Genomic DNA, 11,337 nt, shown 5'->3' with positions numbered 1-11,337 from the left:
AGAACACACAGAACACACACAACACACAGAACACACACAACACACAGAACACACACAACACACAGAACACACAGAACACACAGAACACACACAACACACAAAACACACAGAACACACAGAACACACAGAACACACACAACACACAGAACACACAGAACACACAGAACACACACAACACACACAACACACAAAACACACAGAACACACAGAACACACAGAACACACACAACACACAGAACACCCACAACACACAGAACACACACAACACACAGAACACACACAGAACACAGAACACACAGAACACACAGAACACACGGAACACACAGAACACACACAACACACACAACACACACAACACACACAACACACACAACACACAGAACACACACAACACACAGAACACACACAACACACAGAACACACAGAACACCCACAACACCCACAACACACAGAACACACACAACACACAGAACACACACAGAACACAGAACACACAGAACACACACAACACACAGAACACACAGAACACACACAACACACAAAACACACAGAACACACACAACACACGACACACAGAACACACACAACACACACAACACACACAACACACACAACACCCAGAACACACACAACACCCAGAACACACACAACACACACAACACACAGAACACACACAACACACAGAACACACAGAACACACACAACACAAAGAACACACACCACACACAACACACAGAACACACACAACACACACAACACAGAACACACAGAACACACAGAACACAGAACACACACAACACACACAACACACAGAACACACACAACACACACAACACACAGAACACACACAACACACACAAAACACACAACACACAGAACACACAGAACACCCACAACACACACAACACACAGAACACACACAACACCCAGAACACACACAACACACCCAGAACACACACAACACACACAACACACAGAACACACACAACACACAGAACACACAGAACACACAGAACACACAGAACACACACAACACACAGAACACACAGAACACACACAGAACACACACAACACACAGAACACACACAGAACACAGAACACACAGAACACACACAACACACGGAACACACAGAACACACACAACACACACAACACACAACACACACAACACACAGAACACACACAACACACAGAACACACAGAACACCCACAACACCCACAACACACAGAACACCCACAACACACAGAACACACACAGAACACAGAACACACAGAACACACAGAACACACGGAACACACAGAACACACACAACACACAGAACACACACAACACACACAACACACAGAACACACAGAACACACACAACACACACAACACACAGAACACACACAACACACAGAACACACCCAACACACACAACACACAGAACACCCACAACACACAGAACACACAGAACACACACAACACACAGAACACACACAGAACACAGAACACACAGAACACACAGAACACACACAACACACAACACACACAACACAGAGAACACACACAACACACACAACACACAGAACACACACAACACACAGAACACACCCAACACACACAACACACAGAACACCCAGAACACACAGAACACCCAGAACACACACAACACACAGAACACACACAGAACACAGAACACACAGAACACACACAACACACGGAACACACAGAACACACCCAACACACCCAACACACACAACACACAGAACACCCACAACACCCACAACACACAGAACACACACAGAACACAGAACACACAGAACACACACAACACACGGAACACACAGAACACACACAACACACAACACACACAACACAGAGAACACACAGAACACACAGAACACACACAACACACAGAACACACACAACACCCAGAACACACAGAACACACAGAACACACACAACTCACACAACACACAGAACACACACAACTCACACAACACACAGAACACACAGAACACACACAACACACAGAACACCCACAACACACAGAACACACAGAACACACACAACACACAGAACACACACAGAACACAGAACACACACAACACACGGAACACACAGAACACACACAACACACACAACACACAACACACACAACACACACAACACACAGAACACACAGAACACACACAACACACACAACACACACAAAACACACACAACACACAGAACACACACAAAACACACAGAACACACACAACACACAACACACAGAACACACAACACACAAAACACACACAACACACAAAACACACAGAACACACAGAACACACAAAACACACAGAACACACAGAACACACAGAACACACAGAACACACAGAACACACAACCCACACAACCCACAGAACACACAGAACACACACAACACACAGAACACACACAACACCCAGAACACACAGAACACACAGAACACACAGAACACACACAACACCCAGAACACACACAACTCACAGAACACACACAACTCACACAACACACAGAACACACACAACACACAGAACACCCACAACACCCACAACACACAGAACACCCACAACACACAGAACACACAGAACACACAGAACACACACAACACACACAACACACACAACTCACACAACACACAGAACACCCACAACACACAGAACACACAGAACACACAGAACACACACAACACACAGAACACCCACAACACACAGAACACACACAACACACAGAACACACACAGAACACAGAACACACAGAACACACACAACACACGGAACACACAGAACACACACAACACACACAACACACAACACACAGAACACACACAACACACAGAACACACACAACACACAGAACACACACAACACACAGAACACACACAGAACACAGAACACACAGAACACACACAACACACGGAACACACAGAACACACACAACACACAGAACACACACAACACACAGAACACACACAACACACACAACACACAGAACACACCCAACACACACAACACACAGAAGACCCACAACACACAGAACACACAGAACACACAGAACACACACAACACACAGAACACACACAACACCCAGAACACACAGAACACACAGAACACCCAGAACACACACAACTCACACAACACACAGAACACACACAACTCACACAACACACAGAACACCCAGAACACACACAACACACAGAACACCCACAACACACAGAACACACAGAACACACACAACACACAGAACACACACAGAACACAGAACACACAGAACACACACAACACACGGAACACACAGAACACACACAACACACAACACACACAACACAGAGAACACACAGAACACACAGAACACACACAACACACAGAACACACAGAACACACACAACACACAGAACACACCCAACACACACAACACACAGAACACCCACAACACACAGAACACCCAGAACACACACAACACACAGAACACCCACAACACACAGAACACACAGAACACACACAACACACAGAACACACACAGAACACACAGAACACACACAACACACGGAACACACAGAACACACACAACACACAACACACACAACACAGAGAACACACAGAACACACAGAACACACACAACACACACAACACACACAACACACAGAACACACACAACACACAGAACACACCCAACACACACAACACACAGAACACCCACAACACACAGAACACACAGAACACACACAACACACAGAACACACAGAACACGTACAACACACAGAACACACAGAACACACACAACACACAGAACACACAGAACACACACAACACACAGAACACACACAACACACAGAACACACCCAACACACACAACACACAGAACACCCACAACACACAGAACACACAGAACACACACAACACACAGAACACACAGAACACGTACAACACACAGAACACACAGAACACACAGAACACACACAACACACAGATCACACAGAACACACAGAACACACAGAACACACACAACACACAGAACACACACAGAACACAGAACACACACAACACACGGAACACACAGAACACACACAACACACACAACACACAACACACACAACACACAGAACACACAGAACACACAGAACACACACAACACACAGAACACACACAAAACACACAGAACACACACAACACACACAACACACAGAACACACACAAAACACACAGAACACACACAACACACAGAACACACAACACACAAAACACACAGAACACACACAACACACACAACACACAACACACAGAACACACAACACACAGAACACACAGAACACACACAACACACAAAACACACAGAACACACAGAACACACAAAACACACAGAACACACAGAACACACAGAACACACAACCCACACAACACACAGAACACACAGAACACACACAACACACAGAACACACACAACACCCAGAACACCCAGAACACCCAGAACACACACAACACACAGAACACACACAACACCCAGAACACACAGAACACACACAACACACAGAACACACACAACTCACAGAACACACAGAACACACACAACACACAGAACACCCACAACACACACAACACACAGAACACCCACAACACACAGAACACACAGAACACACACAACACACAGAACACACACAACTCACACAACACACAGAACACCCAGAACACACAGAACACACACAACACCCAGAACACACAGAACACACACAACACACAGAACACACACAACTCACAGAACACACAGAACACACACAACACACAGAACACCCACAACACACACAACACACAGAACACCCACAACACCCACAACACACAGAACACACAGAACACACACAACACACAGAACACACACAACTCACACAACACACAGAACACCCACAACACACAGAACACACAGAACACACAGAACACACACAACACACAGAACACCCACAACACACAGAACACACACAACACACACAACACACAGAACACACACAACACACAGAACACACACAGAACACAGAACACACAGAACACACACAACACACGGAACACACAGAACACACACAACACACAGAACACCCACAACACACACAACACACAGAACACACACAACACACAGAACACACAGAACACCCACAACACACGGAACACACAGAACACACACAACACACAGAACACACACAACACACACAACACACAGAACACACACGACACACAGAACACACACAACACACACAACACACAGAACACCCACAACACACAGAACACAGAACACACACAACACACGGAACACACAGAACACACACAACACACAGAACACACACAACACACACAACACACAGAACACACACGACACACAGAACACACACAACACACACAACACACAGAACACCCACAACACACAGAACACACAGAACACACACAACACACAGAACACACACAACACACAGAACACACCCAACACACACAACACACAGAACACCCACAACACACACAACACACACAACACACAGAACACACACAGAACACAGAACACACAGAACACACAGAACACACACAACACACAGAACACACACAACACCCAGAACACCCAGAACACACAGAACACCCAGAACACACACAACTCACACAACACACAGAACACACACAACTCACACAACACACAGAACACACAGAACACACACAACACACAGAACACCCACAACACACAGAACACACACAACACACAGAACACACACAGAACACAGAACACACACAACTCACACAACACACAGAACACACAGAACACACACAACACACACAACACACAACACACACAACACACACAACACACAGAACACACAGAACACGTACAACACACAGAACACGTACAACACACAGAACACACACAACACACACAACACACAGAACACACACAACACACAGAACACACAGAACACACACAACACACAGATCACACAGAACACGTACAACACACAGAACATGTACAACACACAGAACACACACAACACACACAACACACAGAACACACACAACACACAGATCACACAGAACACACACAACACACAGAACACGTACAACACACAGAACACACACAACACACAGAACACACAGAACACGTACAACACACAGAACACACACAACACACACAACACGTACAACACACAGAACACAGAACACACACAACACACAGAACACACACAACACACAGAACACACACAACACGTACAACACACAGAACACAGAACACACAGAACACGTACAACACACAGAACACACACAACACACACAACACGTACAACACACAGAACACAGAACACACACAACACACAGAACACACACAACACACAGAACACACACAACACGTACAACACACAGAACACAGAACACACAGAACACGTACAACACACAGAACACACAGAACACACAGAACACGTACAACACACAGAACACACACAACACACAGAACACGTACAACACACAGAACACACACAACACACAGAACACACAGAACACGTACAACACACAGAACACACACAACACACAGAACACGTACAACACACAGAACACACACAACACACAGAACACACAGAACATACAGAACACGTACAACACACAGAACACACAGAACACACACAACACACAGAACACACACAACACACAGAACACACAGAACACACACAACACACACAACACACAGAACACACACAACACAGAGAACACACAGAACACACACAACACACACAACACACACAACACACAGAACACACACAACACACAGAACACACAGAACACACACAACACACACAACACACAGAACACACAGAACACACAGAACACACACAACACACAGAACACGTACAACACACACAACACACAGAACACGTACAACACACAGAACACAGAACACGTACAACACACAGAACACACACAACACACAGAACACGTACAACACACAGAACACAGAACACGTACAACACACAGAACACACACAACACACAGAACACACACAACACACACAACACACACAACACACACAACACGTACAACACACAGAACACAGAACACACAGAACACGTACAACACACAGAACACACACAACACACAGAACACACCCAACACACACAACACACAGAACACACCCAACACACACAACACACAGAACACACACAGAACACAGAACACACAGATGTACTGATTTTATATACAACATGAATATCACAACTCTTCTCCTTCAGAGATTTCACACAGAGAAGTTCAGAGAATACATTTACAACCATTCATCTCATATCCATTATTGTGTGTGTGTGTGTGTGTGTGTGTGTGAAGTTGTTTATTTGTCTTTATTTGTCACATATACATTACTGCACAGTGAAATTCTTAGACAAACTCTGCACGCACACACACACACACACACACACACACACACACAGCTGCGTTAGGAGAAGTGCTGAGCTGGGATGCCCTGCTGGGGATTTCCTCAGTCTGATGTATTCCCCCACTGTAGTGCGCAGTAATCTACTCTCAGAACCTGCGCACACACACACACACACACACAGTCCTACTGTCCTTGTGAGGACCTTCCTCTGACATAAACTTTAATTAATAATTAATGTGATCCTGCACCTGAAGGAACCTTTCAGTGAGGTATAAAGCAGTTTGTGATCACTCTCAGGTCAGGATGACCGTTATCCCTGTAGCCCCATGAAGGTATAAAAACATGGCCCTACACACACTGCAGGAGGAGGAGGAGGTCAGGAGTGTGTTTATGGGAAGAGGCCATGCTGCAGATGCAATGCAGAGGCAATAAAACTGGGCAGAATGCAGAGCTATGCAGGACTAACGCAGGACTTACTTCCTGCTCCGGCGCTCTCAAATCAAACTGCTGCCACTGGACAAATGAAGCGGTGCTTCGTGGTTTATCTGCAGAGTTAAGATCAATCTGTGCTGCAGTACTTACAGAGCCTCAGGCTTCTGTCCATCTGCTGGACTCAGATGGGTTCAGGAAGGAAATGCACTGTTTGTGTTTGTGATGTCCAGCTGATGTCCAGACTAGAACTCATCTCAAACCATGCTGTTTAATTTCGGAGCTTTTCCCATTACACACCTGGGATGTGTGCCTGATTTTACTGTACAACAATCTCACATCGTAAGAGAACTATGTGGTCATGTCTTGCGGTTCAACAGTGTTTGAAGACGTAAATATAACAAGCTCGTATTACTGGACACTGATTTACTGCAGCTGAGACAAAACTCATCTGAAATCCTCCAACAGGATAACGGCTATCAAACAAAACCTTAACAAAACATTATCTCTAAAGACTGTGTGTGTTTATGAACGCAAGCCTGTTTTCCCCTTTGTGTAATCTAACTTGAAAAAAACACACTCTACCCCGCACTCTGTTACAAAACTTAACAAGTAATAATCTTAAAAGAAGTCTGCTGTAATGAAAATCTACCTGCATCTGTATCAAGCATTAATGTTTTTTCTCCAGCATGGAGAATAAATAACACACCGGTGTCCTATTCCTGATTGTGTGAGCCTTTAACCGGGTGTTTATTTGTGTAGACGGATATCCACACCAAGCAGGTATAAGATTGTGAGCAGTGGCAGGTGAAGTGAATAAGACTGATGATCTCCTCATCACGGTACCTGTTACTGGGCGACAGGGTCATGGGTGGTCAAGGCTCATTGATGCACGTGGGGACCGAAGGCTGGCCTGTGTGGTCTGATCCAACAGACAGGCTTCTTTTGCTTAAATTGGAGCATGGATGGCCGGTCACAAGTGTGTCTCTTACCTGGGGAACACATGGCACCAGGATGCACTATGGGAAGAAGGCAAGCCGGTGGAGGCAGTGTCCTGCTTTGGTCAGTATTCTGCTGGGAAACCTTGGGTCCTGCCATTCATGTGGATGTTACTTTGACACGTACCACCTACCTAAGCATTGTTACAGACCATCTACACCCTTTCATGGAAACGGTATTCCCTGATGGCTGTGGTCTCTTTCAGCAGGATAATGCACCGTGACACAAAGCAGAAATGGTTCAGGAATGGTTTGATGACCACAACAACCAGTTTGAGGTGTTGACTTGGCCTTTAAATTCTCCAGATCTCAATCCAATCCAGCGTCTGTGGGATGTTCTGGACAAACAAGTACCATACATGGAGGCCCCACCTCACAACTTACAGGACTTAAAGGATCTGCTGCTAACATCTTGGTGTCAGATCCCACAGCACACCTTCAGGGATCTAGTGGAGTCCATGCCTCGACAGGTCAGGGCTGTTTTGGCAGCAAAACAAAACAAAAAATTTAAACCTCTTACAAGAAACAAAGCATTTTCTTTGTGTGCCATATGATTGACCTTTGTGACCTTCATGGTCATGTGAGTGACCTTTAAAGTGTAGAACAGCTCAAAAAACTGCAGATGAACTCGTCTTCATGGCAGCTATCTCCACACGTCCTCACTGTGGCTTTAACAGGAAGTCCAGTGGTCAAAATATGACAAAAAATAAAGTTCCAAGCCTCAAAGCAGAGCAAAAAATTGCTGCGTGGAGTTTTTGAAATCATTGTATATAGTATAGTGTATATATTACTGTATAGTGTATATCTGTATATAATGTATATTTGTATAATGATTATTTAAATTTGTACAAAATAAAAAACATCATGAAAGGCAGTTTCGTGGAAAAACACAGAGAGGGAAGACAGGAAGAGGAAAAGAAACATCATATACATTAATTGTAGCATATACGTATTATGAAATATAAATTCTAATCCAAGACCTGTTTATTATCTCAGCAGTTAATAATCCAGCATTTCACTCATCTGATCCTGGTTGTTATTGTTTAAGTATCCAACTTTAATTCGTACCTGCTTTGCTAATCTGAGAATAAAGATAAAATGTTTGCTTTATTATTCTTTCAGTTTCTGTGATATTTATATGGACTTTTAGTTCTGTATAAGTGCTGCATTTTTATTTACACAGCCGCTTTATCACTTTATTTATTACTCCATTTAGTTTTAGTATTTTCACATGTGCTAACTAACTGTGGTGCATTGTGGGATTTCATGTGTGAACTAGTTTTATTTCAGATATTTGAAGGAAACAAGCAGCATGCTCTTTTTTTCTTGCACATGACTGCAGTTACACCAAATGACTTGCTCATGTTTAAACAAATTGTGGCTACACTCTTAAAATAGTGCCAGAAAGAACCACAATGAGGTTTTCCACAGAAGAACTGTTTTTGGTTCCTCAAAGAACCTTTCAGTAAAAGGAGATACTTTTTTCTTAGGGCCATAAAGAACATTTTTCCCCCGTCTAAGCACCTTTTTTAAAAATGGGAAAGTTCTGTAAATGTTAAAGGTTCTTCCATGAACCATCCACTCTGACTAAGAACCATTTAGGAACCTTTGTTTCTAAGAGTGTAACAAGAAAGCTAAGGAATACTAAAAGGATCAGTTTGTTGCTCTGCACTGTGAAATGCGTGTAAAGTGAATTTTAAACAGAATTAATCTGCTGAAAGAGCAGCAGCTGAGCGCCATCACTGAGCTGCACAACATCAGGAGCTTTACTGAAAAATCTCTACTGCCTCCTTATGGCTTATAATAAAAATATACCCCCGTTCAGTAGGGCAGTAATTTGATTTTATAATTTGGATTATTTCATTATACAGCATTCGATTCAGTGTCAGTAAGATGAAGTTAAATTAAATGAATAAAAACAGAAAAACTCAGACTTACATGGAAAATCTTTATTGACGCTGCATAAATCAAAATTAAATTATTATAATGAACAGTAATTGATTTGTTCGGTCTTCTGAAAGAACAACCATTAATTTGTGGCTTTTATTTATGTTTTTATTATTATTTTTAAGTTTTTATCATATCTTTATAATATGTAAATTATAAAGTAAAAAACATTACTTCCCATACCGGGAGTCGAACCCGGGCCGCCTGGGTGAAAACCAGGAATCCTAACCGCTAGACCATATGGGAGCTGAAAAGCAGCCAGTTCTCAGTAAACACCTTCCCACAGAGTAATTGACCTTTAATTGGAAATGAACCATGTTCACAAATGACTCATTAAGCCTCATTACCCACACGCTCGATCATCAGTCTCGTACCGATGCTGAATTCTGACTTTGTTTAATAATCGGTAAATATAGTTTTGTTTTTGACACGTTCTTGTAAACTTACCCCAACCCTGACAACTGAAAGGTCTTTACAGTTACAGTCTAAAAGTTTCTACTTGATATTTCCGACATCCTGTCAAATAGTGTTAGCAATTATAATTATAGACAGCTCTTTACACCCCTTGC

The 11,337-nt window shown here is 43.4% G+C and overlaps 1 non-coding gene across 1 annotated transcript; it reads right to left on the bottom strand.

The window, feature by feature from the left end:
- Positions 1-10,942: 10,942 nt before the first annotated feature.
- trnae-uuc (transfer RNA glutamic acid (anticodon UUC)) lies at positions 10,943-11,014 on the bottom strand. Its single transcript has one exon. It is a non-coding gene; the product is annotated as a tRNA-Glu (tRNA).
- Positions 11,015-11,337: the final 323 nt, after the last annotated feature.

The sequence above is a fragment of the Hemibagrus wyckioides genome, linkage group LG25 (assembly GCF_019097595.1).
Source record: "Hemibagrus wyckioides isolate EC202008001 linkage group LG25, SWU_Hwy_1.0, whole genome shotgun sequence".
Taxonomy (NCBI): Eukaryota; Metazoa; Chordata; class Actinopteri; order Siluriformes; family Bagridae; genus Hemibagrus; species Hemibagrus wyckioides.
Note: the sequence above shows the minus strand (reverse complement) of the source record. Positions and strands in the feature narration are given on the sequence as shown.